Source organism: Danio rerio, chromosome 24 (genome assembly GCF_049306965.1).
Source record: "Danio rerio strain Tuebingen ecotype United States chromosome 24, GRCz12tu, whole genome shotgun sequence".
Classification (NCBI taxonomy): Eukaryota; Metazoa; Chordata; class Actinopteri; order Cypriniformes; family Danionidae; genus Danio; species Danio rerio.
In genome coordinates, this window is record NC_133199.1 from 9,238,489 (window position 1) to 9,251,763 (window position 13,275).

The window sequence follows — 13,275 nt, forward strand, 5'->3', positions numbered from 1 at the left end:
CAAAAGGTTTAAGAAATTTTCAGGACCTGTATAGAGATGGTCTTTTCTGTAACTATGCAAAACTTTCCTCTTAAAGGAAGTTGTCAGAATCACATTTTTTTTAGATTCTTATGGCTAGACATTGCTCTGCTACTTTACTTTCAGTTTACCCATCTCAAAGCTAAATTAATTATCAAAATTAAAAAATCTTGGGAAAATGAATTGGAACTATGTTTTGAGGAAGAATGGTGGCTTGGTGCAGTGCAGAGAATACGTTCTAGTACAATTTGTGCTCGCCTTAGCCTGATACAATTTAAAGTATTTCATAGAATTCATTTCTCAAAAACCATCTAAAGTGTTTTCCAATATTGATGTCATGTGTGACAGATGACATGCACCAAGGTGTAATTTAAGTCATATGTTCTTTATGTGCCCTCTGTTACAGATGTTATTGGATTAAGTATTTTACAATTATGTCTAAGGTGTTGCAGGTAAATATAAACCCATCCCCTGATGTTGCCATTTTTGGGTTCAATTTTACCTTACTAGTAGCCAGGCGTCGTATTCTGCTTCACTGGAAATCAAATAAGCCTCCATCCCAATGGTTTGTAGATACCATGCATTTTCTAAAGTTGGAAAAGATCAGATGCTCTGGGAAAACTAATTTCTTTAAAAATTGGCAATGTTTCATAACTTACTTTAACTCTCTTAAGGTCTTGCCTTCCATTTAATAGATGCACTCTCCTTCCTTTTTTATTTATTTATTTAGTAGTAACTTAATTGTTGTTTGTTTTTAACTATTACTGTTTTATACTGTTTAACTGTAAATATTTACTCTCAACATTGACAATGTATCTGAACATTTGTGATAGCGTTGTAATTTTCTGTACACTTATTACTCCAGTTTCCATTGTTTTCCCCTTTTATAATTATAATCATTATATTTTTCATTTTTTTATTTTTTTCTCTTCTCTTTTGTAAAAAGAAAAAAAAACAACAAAGATGTAACTATTTGTACTGATATAGTGTTTGTTTTTTCACAATAAAAAAATTAAACATAAGAGGTAGAGATTGAAAGCTGTGCATTTTTGTTTATGGATAAAAATCTCCCCCCCCCCCAAAAAAAAAAAAACGTCAAAATGTACAATTATTTGGAATATTAGCATTTTTGAAAATAAATGAATTATTTTTCATTTCATTTAATTTTCCTTCAGCTTATTCATCTGGGGTTCGCCACAGCGGAATGAACCACCAACTCGCCAGCATATGTTTTACACAGCGGATGCTCTTCCAGCTGCAGCCCAGCACTGGAAGACACTCTCACATTCACTACGGACAATTTAGTTGATTCCACTCACCTAGAGTCTTTGGACTATGGGGGAAACCGGAGCTGAACATTCAAACAAACTCCTCACAGAAATGCCAAATGACCCAGCTGAGACTTGAACCAGCAGCTTTCTTGCTGTGTGGTGACAGTGCTAACCACTGAGCCACCCATAAATCGACTAGATATATTTATGCAATATTTTAAAGTGGACTTATTTAGTATTTATATTAATATTAAGTATTTAGGCAACACCCATGCTTTTCTCAATCTTTTAAGAAAAAATTAAATGAACGTTTATTATTACATCTATGCCGTCCAGCAATATGGTAATTCTTTTTTATTTTTTGGGGGTTGTGTTGGGATATTTAATCAATTCTGTGCATATTCAATAAAAAAGGTCAGGAGAGGTTGTCTTAAATGTCAAAAATCGTAACAATTGGATACAAAAGAATAATTAGATTCACAGAATTCTGTTATCCTCAATGCAATAGAAAAGTTATGTTCAGGGGTGCGCAACAGTTTTCATTTCCTGACTTCAACTTACTGAATATTGGCAGCTGATATTAACAGGTGGAGTTTAGTGAAATTCGTCAATCATTGGCCAGTCCTCCATTGGCTGCACCCCAGACAGAAGTCCTCTTTTTCTATGAATTTTCTGCACAACAATAAAAGCATAAGACTTTTCTCAAGTGCGCATATTCTGTGTTAAAATACTGCTGATAGGAAGTTTCTAGCTGCCCAGCTCAAGTTGATCTAGAAAATCAGGCATGTTCATCTCTATCAACTTTATCTACATCTGCAAAAATGCTAATTAGTATGCAAAGCATCCCACACACAACAGAAGATCAGTTCATTTCTGACCTTTAAATGACCAATACAAATAATTGTTTAATGAAAAGAAAAAGACACAAAATTTATTAAAAATATATTCCTTTTTCCCAACAATTGTATATGACTTTTGACCAGATGCATTAAACCTGCGGGATAGCTCTGAGAACAGTATTATATTCTTTAAAGGGAATAGAAAAGTTATGAACAGTCATAAAGTGTTCACAGGAGCAAGTTACAAAACTAATCAAATAAAAATATATATATACAGTTGAAGTCAGAATTATTAGCCCCCCTGAATTATTCGCCCCTGTTTATTTTTTCCCCAATTTCTGTTTAACGAAGAGAAGATTTTTCAACACATTTCTAAACATAATAGTTTAAATAACTCATTTCTAATAACTGATTTCTTTTATCTTCGCCATGATGACAGTAAATAATATTTTAATAGATATTTTCAAGACACTTCTATACAGCTTACAGTGACATTTAAAGGCTTAACTAGGTTAATTAGGTTAACTTGGCAGGTTAGTGTTATTAGTCAAGTTATTGAATATCGATAGTTTGTTCTGTAGACAATCGAAAGAAAAAAATAAATTGCTTAAAGGGGCTAATAATTTTGTCCCAAATGTTTTTAAAAAAATGTAAACTGCTTTTATTCCATCCGAAATAAAACAAATAAGACTTTCTCCAGAAGAAAATGTATTATCAGACATACTGTGAAAATCTAAAACAAAATAATAATTCAAAGGAGGGCTAATAATTCATACATTAATTGAATACATAAATAAAAATATACATACAAAAATATACATAAATTATGCCTTTATTACACCTGTTAGCACAATAAGGAGATAGATTTTTAACAGTTATATCTGTATTATTCCACAAGATAGTTTTGTGTGGTGAGAAGTTGTGAAGATAACACAACTTCCACACAAGAAAAGCCTGCTGATGAAAACTGGTTAATTTAACTGGAAGTTTATTATACAGTAAATTCCTTTTTAAAATAAAAAGAAGAAAAGCTGTTTATTCAAACATATAATTAGAAATAAAAAAAACATATAGAATTTTGGTTTAATAAACATCTTAGCCAATTAATTCCAAAGAAAGTGTTAAAAAAAAAACAATGGCTTTAAGTCCCCCCTCACTTTTACAATAAGATATCTGGTCACACTTTACAATAAGGTTCATTAGTTAATGTGAATTAATGCGTTTACCAACATGAACAAACAATGAACAATACATTTACTACTGTATTTGTTCATGTTAGTTAACGTTAGCTAATGAAAATACAGTACTTCATTGTTAGTTCATGTTAACTCATAGTGCATTAACTAATGTTAACAAACATGGACTTGGATGTTAATAATACATTTGTAAATGCTTAATTATGATTAATAAATGCTATACATGTGTTGTTCATGATTAGTTCATGTTAGTAAATTCATTATCTATGCATTAACTAATGAACCTTATTGTAAAGTGTTACCAGATAATTCTGCTTTTTTTATTTGTGGGGCCTGTTTTTTTTTTCCATTTAACGTTAAAGAAGAGTTTATTAGTACCTTCATTAGTGCAGTCATTTGTGTATGGGGAAGCTGAAGTTCATGAAGGTGAAGTTATTAAGAATTACCAATTTTGAGAGAAGAACCCAACCATAGAGAGATATGTTTTTGTAACCAAAAATGTAAAATATATTATAAATATGAGTTGTATTCATTCAACTGCCTGGCTATTAAATTTTGTGATATGTAAATGCATAGATACTTTATTGAGTTTTTAACTGGAATCTCTTTAATTATCATCACATTTATGTAGACATTATTTCACATTTGGATAGTTTAGTTTTAGTCCAGATGCACACGAAAATAGTTTAATTATCTGAGTGGCTTTGGAAAGCTGATTTTTATTTCTTAAAAAAAGAAGGGTGTCATCCACTAATTGAAATATTTTGATTTCCCTGTCAAATGGAAACGCCTTTCAAATTCTGGTTGTGAACAATCCTTAACGTTAAAAATTCTGTAACCCAAAGTAATAAAAATTAGGAGATCGGGCATCCCTGACACCGTGTCTTACACAAAATCTTTGTGACGTGAACATAATAACTATGATGGAACTAATGATCCCTGTATAAAACATTTCAGCTGCATTAAAAAAAGAGGAACCAAGACCAAACTTTTTGAGAAATTTCAGAAGAAATGCATGCTCAGTGGTGTTGAAGGCTTTATAAAAGTCCAAGTAAAATAGCTTTAGATTTTACAAAGTCAGGATAATCCACCAAATCTAAAATTAGTGTAATGATATTACTAATGTAAATAATCTGATTGATTTTAACTTTAATCTGTTTGCGAAAACAAAGGCCAATATCATTATGAGAAAACCACCATTATGAGATCACATTTTTATAAGAAAATAAAGCAAATGCTAAATACTTTGCCATTGAAAATATGGTTAAACTAATACTAATTCATCAAAAATATTCTGTAATATTAAAATGTAGGTGCATATGTCTGTAACTGTCTACATTAATGCAAAACGATAGAATTTCAAATAAATGGTTAACACGTTTATGAGTAATTGGTTGTAAATTCATGCAATCACTTTCCTTCAGGTTAGTCCCTGGTCTATAAGAGGGTATGGGGCTCAAAGTAACGCGGGGTAAAATGTATCAGAGAGTTTTAAGGTATTTGCTCAGGGTTAACAATGGCATGCTTCCAAGGTTTTCACCACAGTGTCAGCAGATGTTTTCCTGCCAATTATTTAAAAAGGTTAAGGTGAGAATTTGGAGAGACCATTTTGAAAGATGTAAAAAAACACAGTGACTGTTAGACAGTTTGAGAAAACACGACAAAGTGTTATATATATAACACAGTGTTATATATAAAACCAATAATATATATATATATATATATATATATATATATATATATATATATATATATATATATATATATATATATATATATTTAATTTTAAGTGCATAATGTTATAAATGTATAGAATGTTTTTAATAGAAAATATTTTTAATAGAAAAAAAATAATTTTATTGCTAATAATGCAAATAAATCAAAATGTGTTTATCCAATACATAAATAAATAAATAAATAAATAAATAAATAAATAAATAAATAAATAAATAAATAAATAAATAAATAAATAAATAAATAAACATACTGTGTTATGTAGAATAAAAAAATTTATTGAGCCAAGTACTGAGGAAATATAGCTACTATTTAAAGTAAACTGGATTTAAATTAATTGAGTAAAATCAGCATTTTTAAACATGTGTTATACAATTAACCCTCTGTAGGTTTCAACTTGCCCCGGCCACAGGTGGGGTAAAAAGTTAAATTTTTACTCCTGGTACTTTTGGGAATACTGCACAGAAACCATAGGTCCGGCAATCATACAACCAGTGCTCATTTGTAGGGGAGGCTTGTGTGTTGTTGGTGTTGGTAAAAATGTATGATTTATCTAACCCTATTACTTTGTTCATTATTTGGCTAAAACCAAAAAGTTTTACTTTGTGCCCCACTTTTCCCTACAACAGCGAAATGAGCCTGCAATTACCCTGACATATATTTTATTGGTAGATGCCCTTCCTGACACAACCCAGCCTTGAGACTGCATTAGCTGGTTATGTACCGTGACTTTATTAGCCACGTATCTGTATCGCTTTAATCTCAGATGTACACTAGATGGCAGCAATCTACACTCATGAGTGATAGAAATGTGAATGGAATGAAGCTACATGCGAAACACGATGCAGAGATGTCTAAACCTTTTTCTGGTGGGCTACAGTCCTTCAGATTTAACTTCAGACATAATTAAACACAGCTGAACCAAACTAAGAAGACTCTGTAGAAACATTCAGGAAAATGTGATGGAGGATGCTGTGCAAACTGCAGGACAGTGGCCCTAAAGAAACAGGTTTGGGCACCCCTGTGCTCTGTAATTCTTACTTAATCCTTGTGCAACCTTTTGAACCTTTTGTCTTTTTTGGCTGTGTTAATTCAAGGAGAAAAATATTGGCAAGTGGTGTATTTTTTTAATTAAATTTTAATATTAAACCCTCTTACTTTCAAATGTACTTTACACCAGGTACAAAAAAAAAGTTTCCTCTCAAAACGTTTAAGCCAAAACTACCGACTAACCCTATTAAAATGAATGCCACTGCAATATGAGTCACAATAGAAGCAAAATAATACACTCTCTGTAAGCAGGGGTCCCTTTTGGCATTTTTTTACTTTGGCCTATGAATCAAATAAGTGCTTTTTCATGTTTTCCATATTTTGCAGTCTACAATAATTAAAATAATGTAATTATAAATATGCTAAACATTTTATCAGTTTTTGCTTTGCCTGGGAATTCACACCCACCACTCGCACTCTCAAAAAACAAGTAGGTACAACACTTCTTAGATATTTGGAGGTGTTGTGGGTGAATAATACCCTAAGATCTGTTGTAGTCTACCCTTTGTTGTCTAGAAAGGGAAGATGTGGGCTTATTGCTACAGTTTGTAACTATAGGCTTGCTCTGGCTATACAATGCCACTAGAGGGAGTAATAACGACATGAGAGGGCCAGCGGGTTGTTGTATGCATGTTACGTTGTTTGGTTTTCAGTAAAGCATTAAAGGTTTAAATTAAAGCAGTAAAGCACAGTTTAAATCCAGTGTTTCCTTAATCTATTGTGTTATTTTTAATTGCTTATAATAATGTATTGAACATGAATGTTTATTATATTAACAGTTTTATGTTCCTATAAATTAAGTACAGTAAAATAATTATATTAGTTTTAACAAGAATAAATCCAAGTTCATCATTACCCATATCTCCTCTTTAATCTTTTGCTCAAACCTTTACTAATGGGCAGAAGGCAAGCCATCATTAAAAACTGGTGGGTGCTTGCTGTAATAGAGGTAATACAAGTGTAATAGATGACTGTTTAGCTTGTGTTGCTTCACCCTGCGGATGATATGTTCGTTGTGGACCCTCAGCCAAGCGATGGATGGTGTCTTTTACCTAGTTTCTCTTACTCTGGACACATATCATGTTATATGATGCAAGATGCGAACTTAAATAAGATGATTTAAACATGTACAATATCTATATATGTATATTGTAGCAGGGTGGGGCAAAAAGGCAGACAAGTTGTAAGTAAACACACACCCGAAGGGCTTTTTATTTACAAATGCTGGTGAAATTGAACGTGCTGTAGATGTGTGTGGAGCGCAGATGTCTTCTGTGAGCTTTCTGTGGTACACACTGGGGCTTCAAGTGAGTTGTAGGTGAGTTGATTCTTTTTCCTGTTTGTGCTCGTGTGATACGCTGATCGCCCATCCTGATCAGTCTGCAATCTCTGAGAGAAAAAAAGAGAGAACTCAGAGAAGTAGGGGGGTGGGTGTGGAGAAATGATGGGTGACAAACCTGCCCAACCTGACCACATCCGCGAGACACCATCCACATTGCTGTGGAAAGTTCCTGGGTGATGGTGGACCTAGAAAAGGAAGTCATGGAGCGCAAGGAACCACCTGGTGATGCAGGTGTTGGTCTCCTTGGCCCGGGACATCTGTAGTGGGACGTGATTGGTCATCAGTGTGAAGCTCCTGCCGAGACGGTAATAGTGCAGCTCCAAGACTGCCCACTTGATGGCAAGGGCTTCTTTCTCCACGGCTGATTACCTGGTTTCTTCGGGTGTGAGCTCACGACTAATGTATGTGACCGGCTGCTCTTCTCCATTCGGGACCTTTGACAGGACTGCACCTAGTCTTATATCGCAAGCGTCTGTGTGGAGTTTGAATGGGCAGCCAAAATTAAGGGAGTGGAGGAAGGTTGTAGATGTTAGAGCCTCCTGATATGTCTGGAAGGCTTCTTCCGCCGCTGCAGACCATTGAATCTTTTCTGCTTGCCCCTTCTTCGTCAGGTCGAACAGGGGACAGGCTATCCAAGAAAAATTAGGAATAAAACAGCAGTAGTATCCGGTCAACCCGAAAAATGCACGTACCTGGGTTTTATTCTTCAGCCATTCCATTCGTAGTGCTGCCTCCACTTTATTGGGCTGCGGCTTGATCAACCCCCGCTCTACTTGGAAACCCGGGTAATGTGCTTCGGTGAAACTCAAATGACACTTTTTGGGGTTGGCGGTTAGCCCAGCCCAACAGAGCTCCATCTACACTCTCCACAATCGAGACAGGTGGTCCACCCATAGCTCAGAGTGGCGATTACGTCGTCGAGGTAAGTGGTGGGGTATTTCTGTTGGGGCCGGAGTAGAATGTCCATAAATCATTGGAATGTGACAGGTGCCCCAGGCAACCTGAAGGGAAGGACCCGGTAATGCCAGTGGTATTATCTTTATCTTTATTTTTCCCTGCTAGGGGCACCTGCCAATAACCTTTTGTCAGGTCTAGTGTCGAAATAAACCTGGCCCCACCTCACTATCGGCAGGGAGCTTTGGGGGAAGGCCACCAGATCTTCTTGGGGTGCTACCCATTTCTTCAAGAGAAGGATGTGGTAAGCCTTCTCTTCACCTCTACGTCCCGTCTGACAAACCTTGTAGTTGACAGGCTCACAATGGTGCCAGGCCCTTGCCAGGATGCCAGACATTTCACTGTAGTGGTAGGAATGAGTATCAGGACTTTATCACCAGACATTTGTCTGGGTTGTGCGGGCCGGTCATATAGCCTTTGCTGGGAGCGCTGGGAGGCTGCTAGATGTTCTCGGACCAGAGGCATTACATGGTCTATGCTCTCTCGCAGGTCCCGTACATGCTTTTTAATGCTGCGATGCGGAGCAGGTTCCTACTCCTATGTCTCTCTGGCCACATCCAACAGTCCGCGGGTCTGACGCTCAAACAGTAATTTAAATGGGGTAAAGCCAGTAGATGCTTGGGGAACCTCCCTGATTCCGAAGAGAACATATGGAAGCATGAGGTTGCAGTAACACCCATCCTCTGCGACTACTAGGCACAACATTTGTTTAAGGATCTGGTTAAACCACTACACCAGACTGTCTGTCTGGAGATGGTAAACAGATGTGCGGAGCTGTTTAACCCGGAGGAGCCAGCAGAGGTCTGTCATTAGCATAAAAGGGGTGCCCTGGTCAGTCAATATCTCTAAGGGGTTCTTGGTGATGTTCGTTGACAGGTGATGCACTCCCTAACCTTTTTACTTCGGTTTTCTCAGACTCACAGGGCGACGCAGTTTTCTTGGGAAGGCTCTGATCATGCGGTTGATCACCACTGGCTCAGTGACCTGGGAGGCGGTGGTGTTTCCTGATAGCAAACCAGAGCTGTGCCAATCTGGATAGCTGTGTGGCTTGTACACGGGCGGGGACCTGTTCACCATCCAACCATTGCCAGAACTGCTATGCTGCGTTGATGGAAGAAAGCCCAATTCTCGCTAATATATGTACCCTTAATGTCTCACAATCTTCATTTTGTAGGGGTTTTAGTGAGTAATAGGCTCACTGTGCTTCACCATTTGCGCACGTATGAATGGAAGTATATATATATATATATATATATATATATATATATATATATATATATATATATATATATATCTTATTATTCAAGTATTTAGTAACAGTGACTTTGTATGGTAATAATAAATGTTAATATATAAAATGCTTTATTAACATAATTTCTTCCAGTTTTTGTGACCTAATCTAAATTGAGGACTATGTATGGTTTATAAATCCCTTAAAAGGTTATTATAGTTAACGAAAACGAAAAAACGACAACTAAAATTAAAAATAATTATCGTTAACTGAAATAAAAATAAAAACGAGAGTTTAAAAAAAAAACTAGAACTGAAACTGTATTGTGTACATACAAAACTAACTGACACTAACTAAAACTATAGCATAAACCTCCTTTGTTTTCGTCTTTGTACATTTATTAAATACATAATCTTACTGTGAGCCTTCTAGAAGGCACCTCAGAGTCAGTCCTCCTGCAGCCATTGGCCAGATCGAGCCGGCTCTCCTCCTGTTAGGCCGTACTCACACTAGGTACAGTTGCCTTGAACCGGGCCAAAGCACGCTTGCCCCCCCTCCTGTCTCCCCCGACGGCCCGCATACACACCACAAATGGGCCTCGGCACGCTTACATCATCGCTGCTGCGCTGTTCAGTGAGAAGCGCTCTCTCACTCAGCAGCACAGTGGAGATTTCTCTAATTATATCGTTTCAGTCGTTTGATATGCAGTAACATGCAGTCAAATATTTCGCCAAACAGTCCTTAGGGATGCGGTGACATGCAGTCAGATATTTCGCCGAACAGATCCGCCACTTTTAGCGCTCAAAAACAATCATAAAGCTCTTGTGCTGCAGGAATGAGGAGGTCTGCTGAAGCCGCGCAGCTATCGTGCTGTGAGGAGTTCTCGTCTTTAATAAACTATGGCAGTTTGCGTTCACTGAACAGTAAGAATGATTAATAAATCCATATGAAACAGCCTCTTAAAAGTCACGTCTCGCTTTCAGTTTCAGGCCCACCTCTTCCAACCGGGCCAGGGCCGGCCAAGTGAACCTTGCTTGAGCCCGATTCAGCGCACTCACACTTCTCAAACGATCCGGGAAACGGGCCTGGGCACGGTACGGATGGCATAGTGTGAGTAGGCCCTTATCCTCGCTGTTGCTCCCGCGAGTCCGCAACAAAAACAACGAGTGGACATGACAGCAACATGGTGACAGTATTAAATACAGAGATTAAAAACTATTGCTTTAACACATTTTGTGCCCACTAATAGGTTTTATTTCTGTATCGTGATAGTGAACAAATCTTTTTAACTGATCTTCTAAGTGCACCGGTTGAACTAGTTCACCAAATCGAACTGAATCATTTGAAACGATTCGCGTCTTCTGTAAGCACTTATCCACAAACTACTTACTTTTTAACAAGCCTAACACCCACCTCTGACTCGAAATAAGGCAATATTTACTCTTATTCAGTTATTAGAACAGTAACGTTACACTGAGAACAAACTGAGAAGCGGTGAACCGATAATACTGCGCATGCGTGATTCAGTGAACAGAACACAGTGTATGACAGCCTCCTGAGATTGAACTAAACTTGAACATCTTCACTGCGGGTAAACCGAGGGTTTAAATGACAGGATCTGGTGAAAAACGTAAGTTTATTTCATAACAGAAAATCAAAATGGAATTTAAATAAGTGAATCATAGTTCAGTTGGGTGGCAAAACTTTACTGTAAGACATTTTTCAGGTCATGGTGATGTTTTAAATGACTGAAATTACTATCGCTGACTGCATAATTACGCCGTGTTGAGTACAAACATCCGCGTTAAATATCTGAACTTTCCATCGCTACTGTGTATCTAACTTAAGCTGCTTTGCACACAAATTGTACTTAAGGCTGCTGTTGTGGGCTCCTGTATTTGAGTTTGAGGATGTCTATGGTATTGGTAGATGATAGTGTTCATGTGTCCTCTGAATACAGGTTTCAAAAAAATGTATGACTGAGTTTTTATTATACAATATTTATTCTGTTGATTTTGAATCTTGCACCTAACAAATATCCTTATTTAGAAAAAAGCTAAAACTAATACTGAAACTAATAAAAACTAAACTAAAACTAAATAATTTCAAAATACAGAAACTAAAAAAAACTAGTAAATCCGCCTCTAAAACTGAATTTGAAAACAAAAAGTCAAAAACGAAATAGAAACTAAAACTAATAAAAAAATCCAAAACTATTATAACCTTATAAATAACAATTCATGGCTCAGTTATATTCTGAACAGAAAAAAAGAAAATAAACAACTTTGTTCGTTTCAAAGAATTAATTAATTTCGAGACACACAAATGAAACTATATCAAATGAAAAATAAATCTTTGCAGTTTTATCTAAAATAAAATGACTGTACAGTTTAAACTTTGCTGAATAACATTTAAAGAGAGGGGTCTGGATGCAGACCTGGTGCAGTGCAATCTGAGCTGCATCCAATGCTTTTTAATGCGCCCACCTAACCCCGTCCCTCACCCTACCCGTCACAGTGACGTCACTCACTCCATTGAGTGCATGTGTCTGACATTGCATCGCTGAAGCATCATAAAGGCTGCATCCAGATACTATTGCATTTAAATGTTGTATCATAATATATTGTTAAATTATTATAATGTTGTTGTTTTATCCAGTTTTATTTTATATTTGACACTCCTGTTATTCAGCAATGTTTAAACTTTACAGTAACTTTATTTTTAGGTAGGATTCAAAGATTTATTGTGCGTTTGATACTAAGCCTGTAATTGTCATTTATAAGGGATCTGCAAAGCATAACTAGTCCTCAATTTAGATTAGATCACAAAACTGGATGAATTTGAGTTAATAAAGCATTTTAATTATTAACATATGCCTGAATAATAAGATATGTAAATGTTGATTTGAATAGTTTATTAATCATTTACTTACACAAGAGTCTAAATAACTGCTTTGTAAAAAATGCAATACTTAATTTAGTTATAATGAAAACGTCATAATTAAAAAAGTATAATATATACTATATTGTTCTATAGTATTAAGCATACGGAATACAGCATTTGTATGTGTTGTATTGTAATATAAACTATTATTGAACTATATAAGAAAAAGATATACAGAAGCTGGACAGCCTTGTCAAGTTCCTCTTTCTAAAGGAAATCTCTGTGTTCCATGTTCTAGTTTCACTGAGCTATTTCCCCCAGAATACAATGTATTCATAGCATTACAAAAGTAGGGCCCTAAACTGAATTTCTCTAAACAAACAAAAAAAAAAAAGATGAAAGGATGCTTAATAGTATCAAAAGCTTTGAAAAAGTCCAAAAACAAAATTAAAACTGTCATCTTCAATAAGGTTAGAATTAGTGTTGGGTCAATAGACAATGTCATTGTCCATAGCCGATGGCGGATGGTCATCACGATGCTGAACCGACATCTCGATCCTCTGTCCCGCCTTCGTCTCAGCAGCAACCCGCTTGCGAAAAACACACCCCTATAGGCCCTGTTTGCACTAATACATCTTAGTTTTAAAATGGCATTCAAGAATGAAAATGATCCACATCTTACCTAGCATTTCTGAACAGTTCTCTACCCACACTATACTGCTGAAAATCCACATCGTGTGACCACACACACACACAC